Source organism: Mustela lutreola, chromosome 1 (assembly GCF_030435805.1).
Source record: "Mustela lutreola isolate mMusLut2 chromosome 1, mMusLut2.pri, whole genome shotgun sequence".
In the NCBI taxonomy this organism is placed as follows: Eukaryota; Metazoa; Chordata; class Mammalia; order Carnivora; family Mustelidae; genus Mustela; species Mustela lutreola.
Window position 1 is genome coordinate 262,792,628 of NC_081290.1, and position 25,498 is coordinate 262,818,125.

Here is a 25,498-nt window from a genome sequence, read left to right on the forward strand (position 1 = left end):
CCTCTGTTGTGACCATCTAGGCATAGGGACAGCAAATGGAATCTTGAATAACAAGAAAGGATGCTTTACAAGATAATAGCCAATTTTTTAAAATCAGTTTCTCTGTGCCAGGCATTTAGGTATCTTACATGCATCAACTCATTTAGTCCTCATAATAAACCGCTATCATCTCCATTTTACAGATAGGGAAACGGAGTCACTGAGCTTTCAATAGTTCATCCACGGTCTCCGTGTAAGTAAGTAGTAGAGCCAGGGTTTGAATCCAGATCTAAGTTCTATCATCCTAGCCATCAGTCTCTACCACATCTTAGGATGCTGTGACTATGGCATTTAATCACAGGTACACGTTCAGTGATGGTATTTTCCACACTGAAACAGACTCAGAGATGAAGTGACTTGCTCAAGGTCCCTCAGCAGGAAGTGCCAGAGCAGAGTTCACAGCCAGGTCTAACTCAGGGAAGTGCCAGGGTTTCAGGCCATGCTTGGTCCCAGTTTGTACTGTCCAATGAAGAACAAAAGTTGGGAGAAGTGGATGATATTCAGGCCTGGGGCAGTGGGAAATTTACCTATACTGGGGAAGCTTCACCTGGAGCCTGAGAGAGGGGATCTCAATCCAGGGAAGGGTGTGAGGAGGCCTTTCTAGGAGGAAGGACTGAATTGGGCCAGTGCCACTGGGAAATGATGAGTATTTACCTGTGTATATTACAATTTTATGTGTATTCTTGTTCCCAAAGGATCCATGGCAGCGTGTACCATTAAAACGCATTTTAAACAGCTTTGAGAAGAATGTAAGTATCAGAACAAAAGCCAACGCAAGAGGATAGATAATATGTACAGTTTGGATGTGGCAGAGGGCAGGAAAAGAGGAAACAAGTGGTTACACTGGGTTTTACTCTGTCTTGGAATGAGGGGCTCTGGTAGTCTAGGAGCAGCGTGTTCTGGGCCCAAAGCAAAGATCTAGGAAGAAAAGTCACGTTGGCATCCAGACCGGGGGATGGAGGAGGCCAAGGCTGGCACCAAGAGCACCCCTGAGACCGTTGACAGCAGCCTGAGCAGTAAGCAATGGAGTGGAAGGGGAAAACAGTGGGAGAGACTTAGGGAAGGTAGAACCGCCAGGGCTCAGGACAGACTGGATAGGCAGGGGCCTGGCACAGGTGCTCCTCTCAGAAAGAAATTCCTGAATCTCAACCGTCTCAGCGAAGTGACTGTGAGCTAGAACTCGGCCATCAAGGACCGGTATTCAAAGCTGCGATTCACCACTTTCTGACTCTATGACTGTGAGATCAGAGAAGATATATGCTGGTCTCTGCCTCCAGTTCCTGGCACTGAGCTCCTGACACCCTTCTACTTCCCGGGTGATACAAGTGTCTTTGTCCTAATGAGGTGACTCCAGGTGGGCTCCTGGTTGGGGCTGGTCAATAGAAAGTCCAAGTCATTAGAAGCTTGGAATTTTTAGCCCTACCCCCGCCCCCATTCTCTTGAGAAGGGAGCAAGGCTAAAAATGGAATTAATGGTGAGTAATGTCTCCAGTGAGGAAGCCTCCCTAAAAATCCCAATAGTATAAGGTTTGGAGAGCTTCCACGTTCCATGTATCAGTGGGATGATGTAGCCCAACTCCATGGGGGTAGAAGCGTGGGACTGTCAGACCTCCCCTATGTATCTCTTCATCTGGCTCTTTATTTGTATCCTTCATCACCTCCTTTAATGAACTGGCAAGTGTAAGAGATTCCCTGAGCTCTGTGAGCCCTTCAAGCAAGTCACTGAATCCAAGGGGGAGGATGTCACGGGACCCTCTGCATTGTAACCAAGTGGGTAACTTGAGGACCTCGTACTTGAAGTTGGTATCTGAAGTGGGACAGTCTTGTAGGACGGAGCCCTTGACCTGTGGGATGTGACATCCTCTCCAGGAACTGTCAGAATTGAGTACAACTGTAGGACACCCAGCTGGCGTTAAAGACTTGCTTGGTGGTGGTGGTGGGGGGGGGTCACACATATCAGAAGTGTCCGAAGTGAGTGGGGTAGAAATAGGAGAGTATGGGATACGCCAGGAGAAAGAAGGACAGGGGCTTGGGGAGGTTTTTTGGTCTGTTTTTTGTTTTTTGTTTTGTTTTTTCCCAATACAGTGACCTAAACCAAGCTAACTAACGCTCTCAATCTCAGTTTTCTCATCTGTAAAATGGAAATAATCATCAAACTTTGAGACAGGAGAATTTAAGGAGACTATGTACCTAACAGGGCCCTCAGCACACTGCCTAACTCATACTAAATGCTCAATAAATATTATTATATGTACTATGGGCCTGAGTCTGACGCTATGGCCTGACACGGGCCTTCTTCCTCACCCTCAACTTCCCTATCCAGGTGAAAACCGATTAAAATTAGCACAAAGAATAGCCTCTAAAAGGCAGGAAAATACCAAAGGGCAACATATCTGCGGGGTGGAGGTCAGAGGTGAGAAGAGGGGAGGTTCATTTTATTGCTGGCCAAACAGCCCTAGTCCTTTGGTGATGGGCCTGGGGATGTGGTGACTTAGTTTCCAAATACTGAGGCCTTAGAGCCTCTCAGGAGTCTGTTCCTCCCATCAGCTGACATTACCACTTCCTTCTTCCCTCATCTCCATCCCCCCACCCCCCACCCCCGACCCCACCCCCCACACACACATACTCAGCCACTTATCAAAACAGATCACCCAGCAGCCTCATTCCTACAGCAACTATACCCCACCAGGCTGGGACTCTAGGTGATAAACGTAAAGAAGTCCCCAGCGCCAGGTCTTTGTTCCTCCAGGCTCAGGAACCTGGAAACAGCCTCTCACTCCTCTTTCTGGAATGCCCACAGTAGTATAATTGTTCCCTGCTCATTTGCTGTCTAATTTGGGTTTACGAATTTCCTAGGGCTACAGAGTCTCGAAAGGAATTCTCAAAAAGAAGCAGAACATATTTCTCTGGGGAACACAAAGCCCTGATCCAATATTACCTTGTTGAACTTCACAATAAACCCAGGCTCACAGAGGGAGAGGGAGGTCATGACTACAACACAGGAAAGTCGGGAGTTTGCCCGAGGCCAAACGGCCCTACACAAACTTCGATTTTCCTACACAAGTTTAGTCTCCTCTCTTCCCATTATAATCAACTCAATTTCTCATATCGATAGAGTTGAGTATTGTTCTAAATCAGAGGTTCTTAACCTGGATAGCATGGGGTCTCTCGGGAGGGAGTTTTTGGAGGGTTTTTAAACCTCCGCAAATTATACACAAAATCCTGCATGCATTGTTTTTGGAGTAAGAGGGAGCCATAGCCTTCTTCAAAGTCTCAAAAGGATCTGCAAACTCCCAACTTATTTTCAATCACTGGTGTTCATAAGTTGACATTGAGAAGTTGACAAAATATTCATTGGATTTGGGGAAAGTGGCTTTGTATGCACAGAGGTTATGTTTAGGCTACAAACTGCACAGTGGATATTTGAAGGACTGGCCCTCCCCCTGACGTTCCCCCACCATTTCTGCCTTAAACGCACTTGCTTTGGACCGCACAGGCTCCTGATGAATGGAGCTGGAGCACTTACTAACCGTGTACACCTGGGCAGGTAATCTCACCCATGATGGCCTCAGTTTCCTCATCTGTTAAGTGGGAAGAATAATGGAGCCTGCCCCCAGAGAGTTGGAGTCAAGCACTCAGAGCAGTGCCTATAACACACCAAGTACTCAGTAAATGTTGGCCATTTTTATTACCCTTTGCCCCCCCCTGCCCTTCTCTTGGACCCCCACCTCTGGCAGAAATAAATCACCAGAAAGCTGTGGGTGAAAAGGGCCAAGTGCCGTGCTGAGAAGTAGGGGATGATACCTGGAATTAAGAATTCTCTGCTTACCATCAGCACTCAGAAATCAACAGCTGGCTGTAGTAGATGAAGTCACCCATTTCACGACAAGTCACAATACCCACTCATTTTCACTCAAAAGGATGAGGCACTCCAGCAAAACCTGTCCCTTCTTCTGTCCCACCCGGGAGGCTGCTCGCCTGTGAGCACACAGGAGGAAACAGCAGGGAAGGCTGTCTTGTGCACCAACAGCGCCCCAGTCTGCCATTGGGGCAGACGGGTCGGCAAACCTGATAGAAACATCTCAGCCTAATGGGTAATTAAGTTTAGTTTTCATCAGCTGTGCAAAACACAAAAATTCAAGTCAACCAGGACCTGAAACGGAGAGGGGTAGGTCTGCAGGAAAGACAAAGGGCCCATCCCCCGGAGCCTGCTAGAACTTGTCCACCATGGAAGTCTCCAGCGCTAATGAATCCCGGCTATTCACCTACACGAGGAGCAATGACGCTCTGTCTCCAGGTCTGGCCCGGCTCCACTGTTTCCCAGAGAGAGCCAGGCTCCCTAGGGGGTCGGTTCATCTGCAGTTCTCTCTCTGGCCACATTCTTCCTGCTCTAGGTCATTCTTCATGCTCCTTGCAGAAAGCTGGGGAGCTTCCCTCCTTCAGAATCAAAGTGCTCCTGAATCACTTGGGGAAACCTCTTCTTGACTTCCATATGTGTGTTTATAAAGCAATTAAAAAAAAAAAAAAAAAACAGTTGTTGCCTATGCAACTGAACGGCAAAGCTTTATAAAGAAAACTGGCACAAATTCTGACCACAGGGGCGCTGGAGTGGCTTAGTCGGTTAAGAGGTGGACTCCTCGTTTCGGCTCAGGTCATGATCTCTGGGGTCCTGGGATCAAGCCCCGGGCATCTGGCTCTGCGCTCAGAGGGGAGTCAGCTTCCGGATTGTCTCCCCCTGCCCCTCCCACCATGTGCACTCTCTGTCTCTAAAAATAAGTAAATAAATCTTTAAAAAAAAAAAAATGCACTCTGACCACAGTCCAAGTGGCTGGCTCAAAAATTATGTAAAGTTGAGCCATTCTGAGTGAAGAAGGGAACAAAAGTAGAATAACTCTAAGGGAAGGCCACAGGGCAGGGTACCGTGACACAAAAAAGGCAGTGTAGTCACCAGACCCCGGTATGCATCAAGACTCTACTACTATTGGCTAGGGGAACTTGGGCAAGTTCTCCGGCCCCTCAGAGCCGTAGTTTTCTCTCATCTGTGAAAAAGGAGGTAATAGCTACCTTATCATTTTGGTGAGAAGATTAAAAGAGGCTGGCATACATAATGGTAGTTCGATCACTGTGGACTACTTTAACTATGTATGGACACCAAATCTTAAGAGCCTTCAAAAAATCCTCCCTTCAGATGTTCAACTGAAATTAAACAGCTACCATTTCCTTTAGGTCTCGTCAGGTTATGGTCCTAAATTAATTTGAAACAAATTCATGTCTGAAAAATAGATTGCCTTGTATTTATGCTGCTCGTTGGAGGTCCAGGGACAGCGTGTGCTCTTGTTTGAAGACAAGTTGAGAGGCCTGTCCTGAATGGACCTGGGGCAAGCGTTAAAGGAAAATTTATCCTGACAGTTGTTTAAAGACAGCGAGGAAGACTTTACTCAAGAGACCAGTGCAATGGAGCCTTGAAGTAGGGAGAGATCAGGGTTAACAACAAGGAAAAGTCTGGAAATAGAGCTACGGAACAGGGTAGGGATCCGCTGAGGGAGAATTACCAAAAGGAAACTGAGGAGGAAGAGGAAGATTCTGACAAAACGATTTGACAGGATTCTTGCTGAAAGCAGGCCAGGCTGATCAGATACTGATGATGGGAGATTCTCACTAAATTGGGATTCTTGCTCTTGAGGATAAGACTCAAGATGGGGTCTAATGGGGAAAAAAAAGGAGGGGGAGCTTAGAGAAGCCTGACTCAAGTTTGGTTAAGGAGACAGTCTTTGTCAAGGGACCCAGAGAAACCCAGGAAGGAGGGTCCCTTGCATTGAGTGTCTGGTTCAGTCTTGCTACATTTTTCACTGGGATTAGTAGAATTTGCATGTAAAGCAACTTGACTTCTTCCACCGAAGGAAGCCAAGAAGGAAGCACAAATGCTTAACCAGATAAAAATCATTTGCTCACTTACTCGGTTCAATTTACTGCACGTCTGCTACGTATCCATCCTCACTTCAGGTCCTTGAAATACAGTTCTGAATAAAACTTGTGTGGGGCCTCACCTTGTGGATGTATAGACCAGAAAGCAATGGGACACTGAGCAAATGTGAAGAGCAACATGTGTGAGGAAGGAACATTCTAGAAGCATGTAACTGGCGGGGTAGAGGGTCAGAAATGTTTCCCTAAGGGCATGACATGGAGCTTCAGACCTAAAGAAAAATGGAGGGTAGGAAGAGGAGAGGACAAGGGCTGAAGAGGAGCCCATAATACAGAGGCTAGAGATGTAGGCTGGCCTTGAAAACCATGAACTTTATTCTCAGGGTGATGGGAACCAGTTCGAGGATCAGTGACTGTGTCAGATTTGCACATCAGACTCAGCTCTCTCTGCCTACATCCTGCACCAGTGGCAGACATGAGAGGCGCTGTGGAAGTCGACCAGATAGGATCCGTGATTCTCATGTATGTGGGAATAACGGTGAGAGAGCTGTCAGAGGTGACTTCCAGCTCATGACCACGTGGATATGGGGGTGTGCTGGAGGAGCACCCCCGGTTCTTGCTCCCCAATCACTTGCTCTGGGAGAAGCCAGCTGTCGTGTTGTGCGAGCAGCCCTCCAGAGAGTCTCACGTGCGAAGGAACCGAAACTCTCAGGCAACAGTGGTGTGAATGAGCTTGGAAGCAGACTGTTCAGCCCTCCCAATGGCCGCAGCCCCAGCGGGCAACCCGATGGCAACCTCAAGACAGCCCTCCTTGCCAGAACACCCTCCCCCCAAGCTGGGCAGCTCCCAGACTCATGAGCCTCAGACACCGGAGGAGATCATAAATCGTGGAGTCTTACGCTGCTGAATTTGTTACACAGCAGTCAGTTACAAATACAAGAGGTTTCAGAATTGGGCAATCCATCTGTATCCCGGTACACCTGCTAGCCAGCGCGAGTGAGCTCCAGTGAAACATGTCCCCAGAATGAGATGATCACAGAGGTGTTTAGCTGCACAGAACAACAAACCCAATGCACACAGCTTAAACAATAGGACATTTTATGACCTTGTCTAGCAATAAGTCCCACAAGTGTGGTGGCTTCAGTGTTATTTAATTCTGTGACGCAACAACAATGTTTAATACCCAGGGCTGAATCACCAGGCGATGCATCTGGCAGGCAAGCACTTATGTAAAATCTCAGAACACATAAAAATAGCATATATTGTTTAGGAATGCAAATGCCTATCATTAACCTGTTAGAACATACAAGAGTAGTGACATACGCTACCTTCAAAAAAAGTTGAAAACGAAGGGCGTCACAAAATATTTTTTAGCAATTTTAGCTAAAAAATAAAGGAAGCCAAGGAAAAATATGAAGAAATTAAAGCACAATGTTAAAATCGGTTTATCTTTAAGGAGAATCCACAGATACCTTTTATCTTCTGAAAGTTTTTCGTATGTCTGAATTGTTGATAAGGGTATCTCTATCTTATGGTCTATGAAGGAGTAATAGGGAGATGTATGAGAGGAATCCAGGATAATATTTTCTGATGGGTAGAGAAGACAAACAATTATTCTTCAATCTAGAAAAATCTGTTGAGTGTCTCCTATGTGTTGAGCACATTCTAGGAAACAGGAATAACTTGGTGAGCAAGACTGAATGCTTCCTCTTTTCATGGGGTTTCCATACCACTGGGCAAAGACATAACCAACAAAGAGGGAAAATCAGAGGGCCAGAGTGCCATGCTAGAGATGAAATGGAGAAGTGCGGCAGAGTGACTATGGAAGGAAGTGTAGTTTGTGGAGTGCAAGCCTCCTTGAGAAGGTGACCTGTCCACTGAGCTCGACGTAAAGCGCCATGGGAGCATCTGAAGAAAGCGGGGGAAACAGCTAAGGCAAAGGCTCTGAGTGGGAATGAGCTTAGCACGCTTGAGGAGCTCAAAGAAAGCCAGGGTGGCTGGTGCACAAGGACACAACCCATACTTAGAAAGGGGGCATAGGAAAGGGGCCAGGAGAGATATTGGTGTGATCAAGTGAAGCTTGATTAACAATAGTCACATCAGCTTCTGGGCATTAAAAATCCTTTGAGAACTTAGGGAAAAGCTACGGTCCTAGGAAAATACACACATATTGATTCTTGTTTAATTTGGGGATATGAGCGGACCCTCTGAAGCCTACCCCAAAATGACCTGATTCTGGCATCTGAATTGAAGCCATGGTCTTCCCAGCCAGCCTTCGGCCCATGAGGGTATGGGATCTAGCCATTTCTACCCAATGTAGGGTTTCTCTGTAGGCAGTATTTGCCCTACCTAATGCTCCCTACCAGGCTGGCCAAAAGATCCTGAGCACTGTGCCAGGCTGAGGCTCTCATCCAGGCCCCAACCAGGTCAGTCACAGTCGCATCCTACTCAATCTTTGTTTCCCCTTGCCTTTCAGTGCCAGACCTGCAGTGTAGCCCCAAGGCTCTCCCTGCCTACTCTGAACCCCCTCCCCCATTCACAGGCCTTACCACCAACCATTTGTTTTACACTTCTAACTCTGCTTGCTTTCTGCCTCTTAGAGAACTGACCCACACAACTGGTACCAGGACTGATCAACAAGAAGAGGTGGTGAGGCAGGGTGTGGGCTCTGCATGGCTCACCACACTGGCCGGCAAGGAACGCTCCACTCCAAATGGTATTTGGGGCACGGATGATTCCTGGCATAAGGCGGCAATCCAATTGCTGAAAAGTCCACAGGGGCTTACTTCAAGGAACATCCTGGTGGGGGAGAATGCCTGGCTGGGGTGATGATTCAGGCCTTGGAACACTGTGGGGGAGTAACACATTTAAGGACAACGGAAAGAGCTGGTTACTGAGCTGAACTGAATCCCTACAGAGGGAGAAGGAGAAACAAAGAACAATTAACAGACAAAAACTACATATGAAAGACAGTGGTCCCCTTTGGTAGCTCCTGCAGGAGAGTGGACACACTCGGGTTCTAATATTTATAATCACCAAGCTTCAAAGAGTGTCGAATGCTTCGTCCATGTTGATCTACTGTGCTTTGGCAGGAAAGACATGAACTCTTAAACCTAAGACAGAGTCATCTGGAAGGATGCCCCAAAGGTGCCCCTGACTCCTCCAAGCCTACGGACATGGCTCACCTGTCCCTAATAAAAGCCAGAACTCCTTCCTGGGAGAAGATGGACCATAGGCCTCCCTACTGCAAGAGAACAGGTGTCTTCCTCAACACTTTGCCTCTAGACCTGTCCCGACTGCCAGATCAATAACTAGATTTAATTCTCAGTTTAGGAAGTGATGCGTCTGATAAAGAAAGAGAAAGGCAAACCCCAGTGGAGCTGTAAGAATGAGTTAGCATGTAGCCACAGGAGTTAGGGCGGGACCCATGGGATTGGATTTTGGGGGTGCTTGATGGAGGAGTACAGAACATATGAAAAGATATGCAAAAGTTCATTTACTTGGGGGTACTCTTCAGGGTCATGGGATTTAACGCCCTGGCGAGAACCCCTGGCTATGGGCAAACCTGCTGCTAGGTAAGTCTTAGAAAGCTGGAGAAAATATTAGCCCATGATGACCAAAGTGGTAATGCCTGACATGCCACAGGAGAATAGTGGAATTAAACAGCTCAGGGTGTGAGGCGTGTTGGGTAGGATATACTGGACGAAGAGAAAAGACACATTAGAGATTCTGGCCAATGGAAGGACTAAGGGAACACACCATTCACCAAGGCCATTAGAAATGTCCTGACAGGATGGGGGCTGGCATCACTAGACATGTAGCGGTGGCTTTCTGCCACAGTCTAGGGTTGACTCTAGGAAACAGGTCACAGAACCAGGCTTACTGAGGGCAATGGGAATGAGGATACCCCAAAGCAACAGATTCCAGGTGATGGTGTTGAATCACTGGAAAGGAGGCAGCCCCCAATTTATCATCACAGCTAACTAAACGGAAGGGGCAACCAAGGGGCTTGACCCACAAGAAGTTGTGGAGTTGCAGAATGTGGTATCCCTAGGGACAAAGCAGACAAGCAGACAAGGGTGCTACTTAATATACACAATCGGAAAAGCAAGAATGGAGGTGTGCCTGGGTGGCTCAGCGGGTTAAGCCTCTGCCTTCGGCTCAGGTCACAATCTCAGGGTCCTGGGACCGAGCCCTGCATCCGGCTTTCTGCTCAGCAGGGAGCCTGCTCCCCCACCCTCTCGCCTACCTCTCTCCCTACTTGTGATCTCTCTCTCTCTCTATCAGATAAATAAAATCTTTTAAAAAAAATTTTTTTAATCTTAAAAACAAAAAAAAGCAAGAATGGAGGGGCACCTGGGTGGCTCAGTTGGTTAAGCATTTGCCTCTTCATTACAGCTCAGGTCATGATCTCAGGGTTGTGGGATCGACCCCTGCATCAGGCTCCATGCTCGGGGTGGGGTGGGGAGGGATTCTCTCTTTCCCTCTACCTCTGCCCCTCCCTCTGTGCATTTTCTCTCCCCCACCCCTCTAATAAATAAATCTTAAAAAAAAGAAAGAAAGAAAGAAAGAAAGGAAAAGTGGATGAGCAAGAAGCTGAGGGTAGTTGCTCCAGAAGGAAGTCATGACCCTTGCTCAAGTCCTGGATCTGAGACAGTTTTCATGCCCAGAACCTATTCTGGATGGTTCCCTAAAAGGAAGTACATCAGGGGTGCTAGGTGGCTCCATTGGTTAAGCGTCTGCCTTCAGCTCAGGTGGTGATCTCAGGGTCCTGGAATGGAGCCTTGAGTCAGGCTCCCTGCTCAGTGGGGAGCCAACTTCTCCCTCTCCCTCGGCTCCTCTCTCTTGCTGTCTCTCACTACTCTCGCCCTCAAGTAAATAAATATATAAATGTTTTTTTTTAAGTGACGTACATCAGCGATACCATGGCAAGTAGATACTATAATGATCCCCTCGATCTTTCCCCAAAAAGTCATACAGTCGTTCACTCAGATGACCGTGGGCCGAGTAAAGGGAAAGACTGGTACATTTCGAGGATTACTGGACACAGTCCGAGAGGCAGCAATTCTGGGAGACCTGAAATTTCATCACTGCCCCCTGTCTGGGGCACAGGGAAGCAAGTCAGTGAAGTGAATCCTGACCAAAAGCCAGCCTACAGCGGGTCCAGTAGGTCCATGGACCCAGCCCGTGGTCCTGTTCCTGGCCTCCAAACACATCTTTGGGATTGCCATACTCAGCTATTAAACACCTACGTGGGATCACTGGCCCACCATAATAGAAAAGCCGCGTAAAAGCCTCTGAAACTGCGTTCCGCTCCCTAAGATGGTGAATCAAAACCAGTATCACATTCTGGGGGGGTGGCAGAGATTAGCGCCAGCCTTAAAGATCTTAATGACTGCAGGAGTGGCCCTCTTTCTCATATCTCCCGATCTCAATTTAATTCGCCAGTCAGGTCCCTGCAGAAGCCAGATGGATGCTGTAGAAGGACTACAGACGATCACAAACTCAGCCAAGAAGTAGTTCCAACAATGGCGGCCTTGTTAGGCTATCTTTACTAGAGCCAGTGAACACAGGCAGCCAACGAGTCCTTTTCTATCTTGATCAGAGCAGAGACATCAGCAACAATTTACATTTGCGTAAAATGGCCAATAATACGCATTTACAGTCCTGTCCTGGGCTTATGTTAATTTCCTGCTGTCACAACAGAGTCAGAAGTCTGGACCATCTGGACATCCCGTAGAACTATCACACTGATCCACTACATTAATGACAGAGCACAGAGAGGACGAGATGGCTAGTGCAATGTAAGTCACCTCGGAGGGTGAGAGAGAAGACCTATGAAGACACAGGGGTACAGCACATGGATCATGTTTTCAGCGGTCCAGAGATCAGGGACATGCTGAGAAATACTGTCCAAAGTACAAGGCAAATTGCTGCAATTTTCATCCCTTACCACCCAGAATGAGGCACGGGGGTCTGCCGGGCTTCTTTGGGTCATGTTCTGGGGGCAGCACCTTCCACATCCGACAATAGTCCTCCAGTCTGTCTACCAGGAAATCTGAAAGGTGGCCAGCTTTGCCTGGGGCCTGGAGCAAGAAGGGGAACTGAAGGCCAAGATGTAGGTAGCTCTGTCACTTGGAGTGTGTGATAGGCCAGGCCATCTGGTGTTGGAGGGTCGCCGGTGGGGGTGGGGGGTGCAGGAGGGATCTCACATCAAGCCCCAGTGGGAGAAGCACAACATAGGCCCCCGGGGGTTCTGGACCGAGGCTATTTCACCTACAGCATTTGTGTTTTGAGGCACAGATCCCAGAGTGTTGCTGAACGCTGGTGGAGAGGGGATGTTTGATTCTGGGGATCAAGTAACCGGGAGTATGGAACTGCCCGTCATAAGCTGAGTTCTGTCGGACCCTCCATGCCATCAACGTACCCAGGCCCATAGCAGCCATTTGGAGATGGAAACAGTACCTCCAGAATGGGTCCCAAGCAGGGCCAGGGACATCAGTTCATGACCAGGAATTCCAGACTGCTGGGCCACCCCCACGGTTGCCCTAGGACCAGATGGTGAGGGGCGGGGCTCCCAACTCCCAATGTCCAAGCTGGGTTTACAGATGGGACGTCTTGGGATGTGAGCACTAGCTGAAACGAAATGGTGGGTATGTCACAGCCGGCACGGAGTGGACTTGAACCACAGGCCTGAGGGAAAATCTTTCCAACAGGAGGAGCTTTGAGAGGTGCACCCACTGTCTGAGGAAGTGGCCAGACATGAGAACACATGCAGACTCGAGGACAGTGGCAAATGGCTTTGTGGGCTAATAGGGAGCCTGCCATCAAAGGACTGAGTGAGTGGACCCCAGCAGGTGTGGGACAGAGGCATCTGGGTGGGCACACGGGGACAGGCGCCAAGCCTGACCAGAAAATGTGATCACAGTGGACGAGAAAGCAGCCGCCGTGGAGAAGGCACTGAATGAATAGCCAAGTAGGCTCAAATGACTCAGCCAGCTCACATTAACCGTTCTTGTCACCTGAGTGTGACGGGCATGTGACCAGAATGACCAGGGTAGTAGAGACAGAGGTCACACGGCAGAAAGCCGGCCCGACCACTGCCGCCTCCTGGTGTCCAGCCTCTTAGCTCACAAGCCCGGTGCTGCGCACCTGCTATGGGGCTGTTCTGATCCAGCAGGCGTGGCACGGGGACCTGAGATCCTGTACGTCTGACAAGGACCCAAATCGTGCCAGCGAGCCCAAGGACGCCGGTCTGCGTACCAAGTCTGAGGAGTGGGGACCCAAAGAAGTTCCTTCCACTAAGGTTAGAGAGTAGGCTAGACCGCCAATAGAGGGACAAGCTCTGGTCAACAGACTGGCAAGGAGAGTCACAAGGTACCCCCGGGACAGCCGTTCCCCTGAGGCAGCCGCCGGGCACTGCCCACTCTCGAGAGCTGACACCATCAGCTCCGCCTGACTTGACTGAGCGGGATTTCGAACCACGCTTCCTACGAACGAAGGGGCTGTTCTTTGCCAAGCAGCTTGGAGGTGGGCAGCACAGATCCTGCTGCATCTCGAGGAGTGTAGGACTGGTAACGATGTCTTCTCTTCCCTCTGCGCTGCTGAGCCCCGAACTTTCAATCCTGGGTGTCCAGCGGCTGTAACAGAATTATAATTGGAGGAAGTATGCCACTCTCCAAGGGGGTTAGAAGCAGGGAGGGACCTGGTGGGGGCTCACCATAAACCCAAGTCCACGCGTGCCTGCCAGGGGCTCGGCACACCTGCCGTACCCGTTCTCCTTCGCAGTGGGCCTCCCGGAGCCTCAGGATAGTCAGGCTGGGCAGGGGCTGCACGGACGCCGAGCTCCTCAAGGATGTCTCCCTGCTTGGACTGGGCCCAGTTACCTGTGATTTGGCTCCAGGTCCCCCCAACAGCCCCCACCCCGCCACCCCCTATTTTTTTTTTCTTATCATATTTCATTGGACAATCTGATCTCATTTAAGGTTTGTGTTTCCAATTGCGTGTCTGGGCAGGTGACCAGTGGAATGCAGCCAGGGAAATGTAAACGGTTAATGAAATCGAACAGGGTCCACACTTTCTGTGACATGTCATGCTTCCGACAGGTCTGTCTCTCCTGGTTCCTCCACTGGGCTCTTCCTCCTGGCTATGGCCTGGGTCTGGTCTTCCCTGCCTCAGGGAAACACAGGTGTCTGCAGTCATTAGAGATTCATATCCACCTGCTGGGCCACGTGCAACAAGAAGGGGTCAGCCAGGACACGATGGGTGAGGGGCGGCTGTCTCGCTGCGAGCCCAGAGGGACCCATAAATCATGCTGGTTTCCAGAGGCCAGAAGCGGTAATGGGAATCAGGTGAGAGGCCCACCTGCTGTGGGCGGCTGGATGCTGTTGAACGATGGCCCCCCCAAGGTCTTGGAAGTGGGCGTCTGTGGTTCCTTACACCCGGGAAGAAATTTATGGCTCATGTCTGCCCTTTCTGTGTGTCCCCTTATACATGTCCCCTTGTCTGCTCCCCTCTCCCCCTTACTCTCCACCTCTCCTCTCCCTTTCTTCCCTCTGGTTGCCCCCTCTCCTCTCCTCCCCTCTCCCTCTGGATGCGTAGCAGAGGAAGGCTCGGGAATGTAAGCCTGAGGCTGCACTGGGAGGTCACTTCTCTAGGTACATGGGATTTTTCAGCACGTGGCTGATGCCTGTTAGGCCCTCTGAGACTCAGGGCATCCAGCCTCGAGGGGCATGGGAAATGGCCCGCTTTGTCACCGCCCTCCACTGGGTTCATCACTGTTTTAGCACCTGCTCACCTTTCTCCATGGACCTCCATACCTGGCCTCCCCCAGGCCTGCCATCTCGGTCCCTGCTGAAGACTTTCGCCTCCCTTCTCCGACCCCTCTCCCGTGCTGCCTCCCAGGGCCCCTTTCCTCTAAGTCAGCACAGGTCTGGAGACCACAGGAATGACCTTGAGGGAGGCCTGCGCGTGCCGTCAGGGGAGACGTCATGGGCGTGCTGCTTTCTTCTGTCCCGCCAGTCACGTGACACGGAGCCCCCAGCCCAGAGGCCTCTTGGCCTCCCGGCATCCGCCCAGCCCTCCCAGTGTCAGTGGTCTTGAGGCAGTAACAGTGGTAAACAGAAGCTCCCCACACTTCCTCAGGCAGCGAGAGACAATGAAGCTCGAACGCAGATCTCCATCGCGGCCGTCTGCCCTCGGACAACACGCCTATCTCCCAGGCTCCGCTTCCTCAGTGGTTAGCGAGGCGTGGGCAGGGATGACCTCTAGGTGTCTTTCAGCCTCTCGCTTTAGGGTTTTATTCTACCCAAATCTGAGTTTCTCAAGTCTCCCTGCTCTGGGGCTAGAAACAGGTCACCTATTCTAGCTGTTGCCCCATATCCCCAGCTCTTTGCTCCACAGGACCCTAGAAGAAGACATCAGCCCATGAGATCACAGCCTCATGCCCCAGGGTGCCCCTGGACGCAGCTCCCAGGGGTTCCCACACCAAGCGTAAGCCCAGACACACAAGGCCTCCGGTCACAGCAGCTGGGATTTTCCTTCCTCCCCCCGGCACTCCCCTATGCTGCCCACATCCAAAGCCCCCTGAGAGCACACAAGGTGGCCTCTGAGCTGCTGTTGATACTAGTTCAATGCCAAGGTCCGCACAAGGGGGCAACATGCCACTACTCCCCCAGCTGCCAGCCCTCCAAGTGCCAACTCCCTCCTGAAGGGAGTTCATGGGCCCCTCCCCCACTCAAGAGTTACACAGGGTCCCCCGGACCTCCAAAAGGCCCTGCTGGCACCCCTGAGGGTCACAGAGTCTTGATCAAACAGTTCCTCATTCTTTGCCTTGGAAGCTTCCTTTTTCCGGGACCCAGACCCATGGCGTCCTCCCATTCATCCCTTTCCCCCAGCGAGGGGTGGGAGAGCCTTGCTGCAGACACCCCCCGAGAGTCTCCCCTCCACACCCACAGACGTGTTTGAAACCTGCGTTAGGCTCCGCCGAGACATCCCCATTGCCCGCCCCCCGAGAAATGCACACGTACACGTTATCTCTGATTCTGTGATTTCCATTCACACCATCCTAGCAAATAAACCAAAGGAGTGTGAAGGTGTGTGTGTGTGAGTGTATGTGTGAGTCAGTGTGTGAGAAGGTGAGTGTGTATATGTGAACAAAAGACCGTGTTTGGGTGGGCAAGTGTGGGTGTGGGTGTGAATGAAGTGTGTGAGTGCGGGGAGAGTGTGAGTAAAAGTGAGTGTGTGGGTAGGTGTGGTTGTGTCTGTGTAATGAGTGTGAGAATAAACGTGTATCTGGGTAGAAGTGTGAGTGTAAGAGCGTGTGAGTGTGTGAGCATAAATGAGTGAGTATATTTGGGTGCGTACATGGGCATGGGTTAGGGTTAGGGTTATGTGAGTGTGTGAGTGATCAGAGTGTATATGACTGGTTGAGTGTGTGTGAGTAAAAGTGAGTGTGTGGGTATGTATGTGCGGGTGTGCGTGTGGGTATGGGTGAGTCCGTGAGGGTATATGAGCATGTCTGGGTGAGACTGAGTTTGTGAGTTTAAGTGGTCAGTGAGTGTGATTGAGTGTGTGTGGGAGTGTGCACGTTCTAAGTTAGAGAGGAAAGGACTAAAAGCTCCGCTCCAAGTGGCTCGCCCAGTGGGCCGAACCATAAGATGGGCTAAAAACAGAATTTTCCTCTCCAACCCTCCCCTGAATGTGTTCTAGAAGCAGGACTTGATCTCCAAAGAAAACCTGTGATAAAGAGTAGCACGGGGGACTTCTAAAACTCTGTACTTACTGACAAGAATCAAATTGGTGAGGGAATAAAATAGTATCCTGTAAAGAAAGGGCTGTCTTGTGGTCCACACAGGGGGCCGGGAAGCAGAAATATAGGTTAAATGCTCAGTCTGGAAAATCAGCAAGATTCTATTTTTAGAACTAATGAAAAGAGCCTTGTATGAGGACATGGTACAAAACGGCTCTTTTTCTCCTGCTAGGAAGAGGGATTAAAAAGTGGCTCTGAAGACTATGGACCCAGGATTCTGAGTGAAGAAACCTGGAATGTTGGCCTGACTCTGTACCCTGTGGTCCCTGCTGGCCACCCAGGGAGGGCCCGGCAGACCATCCGCTCCAGTAACTATCAATTAATGAATGACTTCGATTTAGGACTTAATTATTACCAGTATTATTACCAGTATAGGGCACATGACCAGAAGATCAGACCTAGTCTGGGGCATCTGGGAGGGCTTCCTGGAGGTGTGCTGGCTGAGCTGTAAAGGAGGGAGAGAAACCGCGGAAACAGAGTGGCACAGCAGGGTTCTAAGTGGAAAGGACAACGCTGGCCGGGGCAGGCTGGGCAGGGACATGGGATGTGTGAGGAGCGAGGCCACGGGGAGCTGGAGCCCAGAAAGCAAGAGGCAGTGAGGCCGGGGAGGTACACGGCTCCCTGCGGACCAAGAGAAGGACTTTGGTCCTTGTTATAGATAGTAGTCAGTGGGAGGTGGTAGCCAGGTTCCAACGTGGTGTCCACGGATCCCACCCCCCTGCAGTTGTGCCTGTGCACACACAGTCCCCTCCTTACCATGCACTTGTCTTGGGCTGTGTGGCCAACAACACACAAGAGTACTGATGTTCTATCAAGTCTGAGGTCAGATTACAAAAGACGCTGCCATCTACCTTCTCTCTTGGGTCACTCGTTCTGGGGGACACCAAGAGCCACCCTCTGGGGAACCTCACTGGGCAAGGAACTCAGAGGCCTCTGGCCAGCAGCCACTTAAGTGAGGGAGGTAGATTCCACAGGCCGGCCAAGCGTTTGGTTGATAGTAGGCCTGGTCTACACCACCACTGTGACCTCCTGGGAGGTCCTGAGCCAGAACCATACGCCCCAGCTGCTCCCAGATCCCTAATCCTCAGAAAATGTGTCATGCACAATCAACATGCTTGTTGCTTTAAGAAGCTATGTTTTGGGATCATTTGTTACACAGATAACTAATAACGATAAAATAGCAACAGATTAACTAATATGTAAGCATAGCAGTAGGGTTCGATTTACTAACTGCATGACTTTGATCGAGTCTCACTCAACCTCTCTGGGCCTAAGTTTCTTTCTCCACCTGTACGACGGGGGGAATGGCCTTGAGCAATAGAGTATTAGCACAGGGGGAAGGTGGAGGTGATCCGAGTAGGCCACAGCCCTTGTATGGGGGCAGACCAGTGGGGACGCAGAGTGATTCCGCTCAGAAGCAGGTGGGAGGGGGAAACGGTAAGAGCCCGCCATTCCCTGGGTGCCCACGCTATGCATGCATTGTTACGTCGTGCAATCCTCCTATCTAGCCTGAGCAGGGGGCTTAATTACCCCCACTTTACAGAAAAGAGAGTGAGGCACAGAGACATTAAGTCAATGGCAATTCCCATCCTTTCGTGCTTCTGAAAGGCGTGCAAAGTAGTCCGGGCCTGGAAATCGCTGCTGTAAAAGGCTGTCAAGTTTCCAATCCCACCTGCGCTAGGAGTCTCAGGGTGGAGGCCTGAGAATGCCCGTGAGATTTGGGGTCAGTGGGACAGACCAACCAGCAGCCCTGCAGCCACTCCCCACATCGTTCACTCCCCTAGAAATACAGCTGCTGAAAGTTTCCCCAGACTCCGCGGAATTCAGGGGTCTTTGTTCCCATGTCTAGAAGCACACTGACCTGCCAATTCTGGTAACGGACACGATGAAGACGCTCTTGGCTTCCACCATGGTTTTTGGCACAAGGACTACTGAAGCCTTCTCTATTTTTTAGTTTTTAAGTATCCTTTTTCAGAGGAGATAAATCAACTGTAAAAGTATGTTATGAAAACCAACTTGGCAAGCAAGGGCGGCTGGAGAGGGGCAGGGCTTGCTTTATTTTCCATTATCTCAGTGTAAAACAAATAGATTTATCCTTTTAAGATGTTCTTGTAAGGTCATCAGGATCACAGTGATTGAAACCACGGCCCTTGGCTGACTTGAGTCCAGAGCATGATCTAATCAGGCTTGGAATTCCCAAAGAAGAAAGGAAACAAAAAAGAAAAGAAAAAATAGAAGGAAAGAAAAGGAGAAAAAAAAAAAAACTGGCCTAGAAATGAAGGTTTCAAAGTTATCTCAGTACAAGGAAGTTTTCCCTTTCCGCAGAAGTCTCCTGGGACTCTTGTAAAGGCAAGCCTGGTTCTCCACATCTTCTAAAGGTTCTTTTGCTCTGCTAAGAGGGGGTGAGGTTAGGTCTGGGCAGACCTGCCCCTTTCCTTCATACCGCTCCCAATGGGCTCAGACCTTTCTCGCTCAGCGGCTTTGCTCTGGAATGCAAGCAGCTGAGTGACCCTGCACAAGGCACGAAACCCGCCCGAGCCCCTGCTTCCTTGCCAGTAGTACTGTACTCACAACTCATACAGAGACATCAGGATTATTTCTGCGAAAACTGAAGAAGTGATTGATATCATTAAGGCGATCAGCACGTTGCCGGGCACTTCCATCTGAGTCTTTCCATAGCAAAGCCATGTCGGGATCGAAGGTGTGACGCCAGAGTTGGAGAGGCCGCACTTGCTGGCATCACTGGCTAGCTATGGGTAAACTGCTAAGACCTCAAGCCAGCATCCTTGTCTGCAAAAAGGGGTGAAAATGGTGTCTATCTGCTACTTCCTACGGTTGTCATGAGGGCATAATGGGATACTACTTAGAATAGTGCCCAGGACACAGTACTTAGTAAGTAAATGGTGGGTATTGCTGCTATGACTACTATGAAAATGATCACAGCGACAATCAGAGCTCCGTTCCCTAATATTACTTCCCAACCAGTATGCAGAGTTCTTTGATCACTAAGCAAAGCAAATCACGTCTGGGGAGAAAGAACAGGAAACATAACGGTTAGCTCTGAGATAGTAGACTGAATGAAAGAACAAGGAGAACGATCAAGCTTTTAGAAGGAAGCAGGAAGCAGGACTCAGGAGAGCCCCCATGAAAGCGCTAGGAACTTATGATGGTATCCTCAAAGTGCTGCTGCCAGGGTGAGCCCCATCGTCTTAGAGTCACCCACCAAAGGAGGGATTACATTCTCACATCCCATCCAAGACCAAATCCAGCAGGGAGGGACAGCTATCTGAAGGAAAACAATGTTACCAAAAGCATGAGTGAGGTGGGGATCCCGGGCAAGTAAAAATAAATGATGCCAACTACCCCTGTGACCACTATTGCTACCAATATTAATATCTATAATAATAGTTGTAGTCGCTGCTAAAGTTATTGGTCACTCGGGTCATGGCAAAACCAATCAAAATGATGATACCAGTGCATATCCGACCCGAACTCATGCATACTGTGAATCTTGGATGAACAGACTAGGCGTTAGATTAGTACCATTTTTATTCCTTTTTGGGGTTTTGTTTGTTTGTTTGTTTGTTTTTAAAGATTTTATTTATTTATTTTAGAGAGAAAGAGAGAGAGGGCGAGCACAAGCGGGAGGATCAAACAGAGAGACAGTCTCAAGCAGACTCCATGCCGGGCGCAAAGCCCGATGCAGGGCTTGATTCCAGCACCCTGAGATCATGACCTGAGCCAAAATCAAGAGTCAAGACACTTCACTGACTGCACCACCCAGGCGCTCCTGTTCCTTTTTTGGAAAAGCTTTTTCCAAAAATATTTTTTTTATCTTTTGGAAAAATAATGATTTTCCCATGATAAAGTGAAAACGAACATTTCTTGTTTATGTGTTTACTCATTTATTTTTGAAAGTTGATAATGATGATTTATTATTACTTTAGTAATCTCTACACCCAACATGGGGCTGGAACCCACAACCCCAAGACCAAGAGCCACAAACCCTTTTGCCTAAGCTAGTCAGGTGCCCCTCCCTTCTACATATTTAAATGTCTGACACTGTGCACTTGACCTCTTTTATTCCACTAACTGTATTGCCAGGTTAGCTCAGCAGAAATAATTAACCATTGTTAAATAAAGTTTAATGGAAACAATAAAAATTAATGTTGAAGGCATAATAATTTTTTTATAATTGCTAATGATTAATACCAAGCCATGAGGGTTTTTAATTTTGCATTAAAGCTTCTTTATGTAGTGAAGTGATCATTCAGTTCTCCAGGACACACCATTAAATCCACACCTGCAATCTGGAAGGCCTGCCCCTGTGAGGCATTTGTGGTTAAATAAAAGACACAGACACTCACTGGGACGACTCCTGTTTGCTGAATTCTGTGATTTGATGCATAGGACATCCAGAGGTGGTCACGGCATTTAAAAATTCTTCGGGATAACGTACTGCTTCGTAAAATAGCTTCACTTTCAGAAGCTGAGCTGCTGTTCAAATCCATTTAGGGCTCGTATTTGAGAGCACTGTTGTTTTCTGTTCATGGAGAGCCCAGTACGCTCTGGGTTAGAGTTCCGTCACAACTGCCCCGATGTGTGGGCTTCTCCCATCAGTTGTCACTTGCCTCTCTGAGCCAGTCTCTGGGGCTCCGTTTCAGCAGCTTCAGAACACCACTGCCTATCCCCGAGGCTCAAATACTTGGATAGCAACCTATTGTTCTTCTCATTAAGAAAAGTGTGTTGTGAGCTCTTTTTCCTGGAGGGGTGAGTTTTCCTGACCTTTTTCTCCACCGCTGACATTTCTACTGTGCCCACACAGCGTACCTGTGATGCCAGAGGAAAGGGACAGGGTTCTCTGCAGAGCTATCTTGCTTGGGAGGGCTCCCTCCTCCCCTCACCCTGCTAGATGGTATGGGCCCCCTTGGTCACACCCAAAGGAAGATGGAAGTTGTGGGGGGGCGGTGCTGAGTGGCCACCCATAGGAAAAGAACACACAGGCCACCAGAAGGGACATGATCAGTGGCAGGAAAGCTATGGAAACCCTTATTTTATGAGGCATTGAAACCACGGAGAAGGAGAAGTTCCCAGAATTCTCTGTCTTCCTTGGGGATACATGCTTGGTCCTTCGGTACTGAAGTTCTTCATACTTGGTACTTGGACTTCCACTGGCCTCAAATCCTGTCTAAAACCTGAACGCACAGGGAGAGGAAAGGGGAGTTGGGGCCCCGGAGATAAACTATTCTATTTTGTCATTTTCAAGAATTTTAACCTTGCATTTTCCTCCTTCCCTTAGTACATCTCCTCTAACGAATGAGTGTCAGACATCTGATCACCTAACTCACACGGCAGTGGCTGAGGACAGAGAAAGACCTAGGGGGCAAGAACAGTGCAAAACGAGAAGGCATAATGACAAGAAAAACTACCAGTCAGTGCTCACCGTTGGGCACTAACTCTGGGCCCAGCATCGTAAATGCTTGACTTGGGCAGATTCATAACCATCTTCAGGGTAGTTTCTATTAACTTCCTTGTACAGAGGAAGAAATCGAGAAAGCTCAGAGAGGCTGTGATTTGTCCAAGGTAAGCCCAGCAAAACAGCTGCCAGAGCTGACATTCTGCCCTAGTAACTCTGAGACGTGAGGCTAAGAGAACTGTCTTCTCTGCTATTCACCTGGGCAATTTTAAAACTCCAGATGTCTGAATTCTTCCCATGATAATACAGGCAGGATCTCAGAGGTGGGAAACCAGGCCTTTTTAAAAAACAAAACAAGGGGCGCCTGGGTGGCTCAGTGGGTTAAAGCCTCTGCCTTCGGCTCAGGTCATGATCCTGGGGTCCTGGGATCGAGCCCCACATCGGGCTCTCTGCTCCGTGGGGAGCCTGCTTCTTCCTCTCTCTCTCTGCCTGCCTCTCTGCCTACTTGTGATCTCTGTCTGTCAAATAAATAAATAAAATCTTTAGGAAATAAATAAATAACAAAACAAAACAAAAGACCCCAGAAGGTCATTCTGTCTTTCAGCCACAGTTGAGAACCCCTGAGACACGGGAGGAGACCGAATCAGGTCCTCTCCCTTTCTTCAAAGTCTACTGCAAGACCTTCCAGCAGCCAGAGCTCCTTCGCTGCCCCTCCGCTGGGTCCCAGACCAGAGAAGAGGCTGCCTTGGTCCTGCTGAGCTAAGGGAAAGTGCCAGGTCAGCGCTGGAAAGGGCCTGGGCTCCCCTGCCAAGAAGCCAACAGCTTTATCTCAGTGTCAGCCCAGGAGGTCAAGGAAGATCAGAGGAGAGTCAGAAGGGAAAGGAAAGGGAGTAGGAAGAAATATGTAGGACGGGTCTGGAGGCCACAGGATGTGGGGAGGAGAGATGAGCTGCAAGGGGCAGGCCCTGGTTCCTGGAAGGGAAGGAGCCAGGAGCACCAGGAGAACGGTGATTCTCAGAGATTCAGAGGCAACGCCCTGGGGTGGAAGGCCTCTCTCTTCATGGGCAGTGAGACTTGTGCGTCTAGGTCTCCTTAAGTAATTCCACACCTGGACAGCCTTCTACAGCCCTCCCTGCACAAGGCCTCTGCTCCACCCCCATACCCTTCTCAAGAGGTCTTTCTCAACTTCAGAGCAGGTTAATCCTTATTGAAATTCCTTACAGGCCCCCTGTTGCCCCAGAAGAAATGCAAATGCGTGAATGTAGCTAAAAACAAAACAAAAACCAGAAACAAAAAACCCTCCCAGGAGTCTCTTTCCCAACCTTCCCTTCTGTCCCTCAAACACTGGCTTTGACTTGATCTGGGCCTTTGCACAGACTCTATCTTCTCCCTGCCGCCCTCTCTCCCCATTCCACCTTTTACTCATCCTTCAGGGCTCAGGTTAGATACTGCTTCCTCCAGGAAGCCCTCTCTGATTCTCCCAGTAATGTGCCTCTTTTAGCTCTTATGCTGGCTTATAAATGCTTGTTTATTAATCTGCCTCCCTTTAGCTGTAAACTCCATCAAAGCGGGAAATATTACTATAATATTCCCAGCACCTGGCGCAGGGAAAAATGTCCCCAGCGTTAGGGGGAAGGAACACCTACAAAGAATAACTTGAGAATGCAGCCACCCACCCCCCAAATAGTCATCTCCTTCACTGACAGAAAAATCCTTCTGTCCTTTAAAACAATCTTAGTCCGCCCTGCCCAGCCTTACTGAGGAATGACTGGCACATAAAATTGCGCGGTACCTAAAGTGTACAACACAATGATTGGCTACACACAGTCCCTGCCAAAGGCCTCCCCCAGAGTTCATTAACACATCTGTCACCTCACATTTTATCTTCGTGTCTGTGAGAGAGAGAACACTGAAGTTCTACTCCCTTAGCAAAGTTCAGTTACATCACACAGCCTTATTAACGACGGTTACCAGATTGTACCTCAGACCCTTGGACCTTATTCATCTCGTAACTCAAAGTTTGTCCCCTCGACCAGCTCCTCCCTAGTTCTCCCATCCTCTGGCCCCTTTCTGTGAGTTTGACAATTTTGTTTTTAAGATTCCACATACCAATGATACCATGCATTATCTGTCTTTCTGGCTTATTTTACTCTGTAAATGCCTTCCAGGTTCACCCACATTGTGGAAAATGACAGAATTTCCTTCCTTTTTAGGGTTGCATAACAAATGTTCTATTATATATCACACATCTTCTTTATCCATTCATCTGTCAGCAGACACTCAGGCTGGTTCTCAACCTTGGCCACGGTGAACGACGCTCCTACAGATATCAGAGTGCAGGCGTCTCCTTGAGGGAGTGATTTTGTAGAGCATTCTAAAGTTAGAGGTCCTGATTTGACTTGGGGACATTGAAGTACCTTCTTAGATCGTAAACGCAGTCTTCAAAGGACTAGAAAAATCACAGAAGGACAAGGAAGATGAAGAGACCTCTGGTTTCCTTGGGGGCCAGCCTCCTGATCCCAACCCCCAACAGCCTGTCTTGCTCCACTCAGCCCTGGAAGGATCTCTCCAGCCTTCTGAGCATGTACCACTCTGCAAATGCAGGAACGTTTACTACTCTGCATGCAGAAGAAGCAGTGTGCGCTGAAGCCTGAGGCCCCTTCTAACGCCCTCCAGGCACTCACAGTCCACAGCCGCCAGCCTGCTGGTGATCATGCACCAGAGGGCTTCGGGCCACTGGGAACCTTGCTTCCCCCAGGCTTCCGAATAGGGGACCGTATCCCAGCACTCATCAGAGAGGCAGCCACGGCAAAGCACAAGGGTCCCCCGAGCACCAGGGGTCAAACCTGGCAGGTTCTGCCCAGGGATTCCTGTGCTTCTTTTCCCTTCCTACAGTGGGACCCTCCTGGATCGCTCTGCTTTACATGTCATCCATCTCTGGATTTGACTCTGATTTGGACATGGGATCTGCACCTTGAGACCACACGGCCTTGGAAACGCCCCAACTCCGAAGCTCGCTCTCTCCGTCTGTCCAGGGAAACTGCACTTGCCCCACAGGACTGGCGTGAGGGAGCAGGTTCAGTGTCATGGCAAGTGCCCCGGGACACAGCGGACACTTGGGCAGTGTGCATACTGCACACAGGTGAGGGGACGGGCAGTGGCCAGAATCCAGCCCCGCTTCTACTGACCACACCAGGAACCCACAGCTCTACCTGCCCAGAGGGAGCATCTTTCAACAATTTACATGAATGGATCCAAAAATGGTCTCGGCCGGGCCTGGCACACATTAGGTCTCGGTAAACACTGGCAGAA

The 25,498-nt window shown here is 49.5% G+C and overlaps 1 protein-coding gene across 3 annotated transcripts in view; it reads right to left on the reverse strand.

Annotated features, from left to right (window-relative positions):
* PAMR1 (peptidase domain containing associated with muscle regeneration 1) overlaps positions 1–25,498 on the reverse strand; it is a 150,512-nt gene that overhangs the window by 71,019 nt on the left and 53,995 nt on the right. The gene's annotated exons all lie outside the window — the stretch shown is intronic.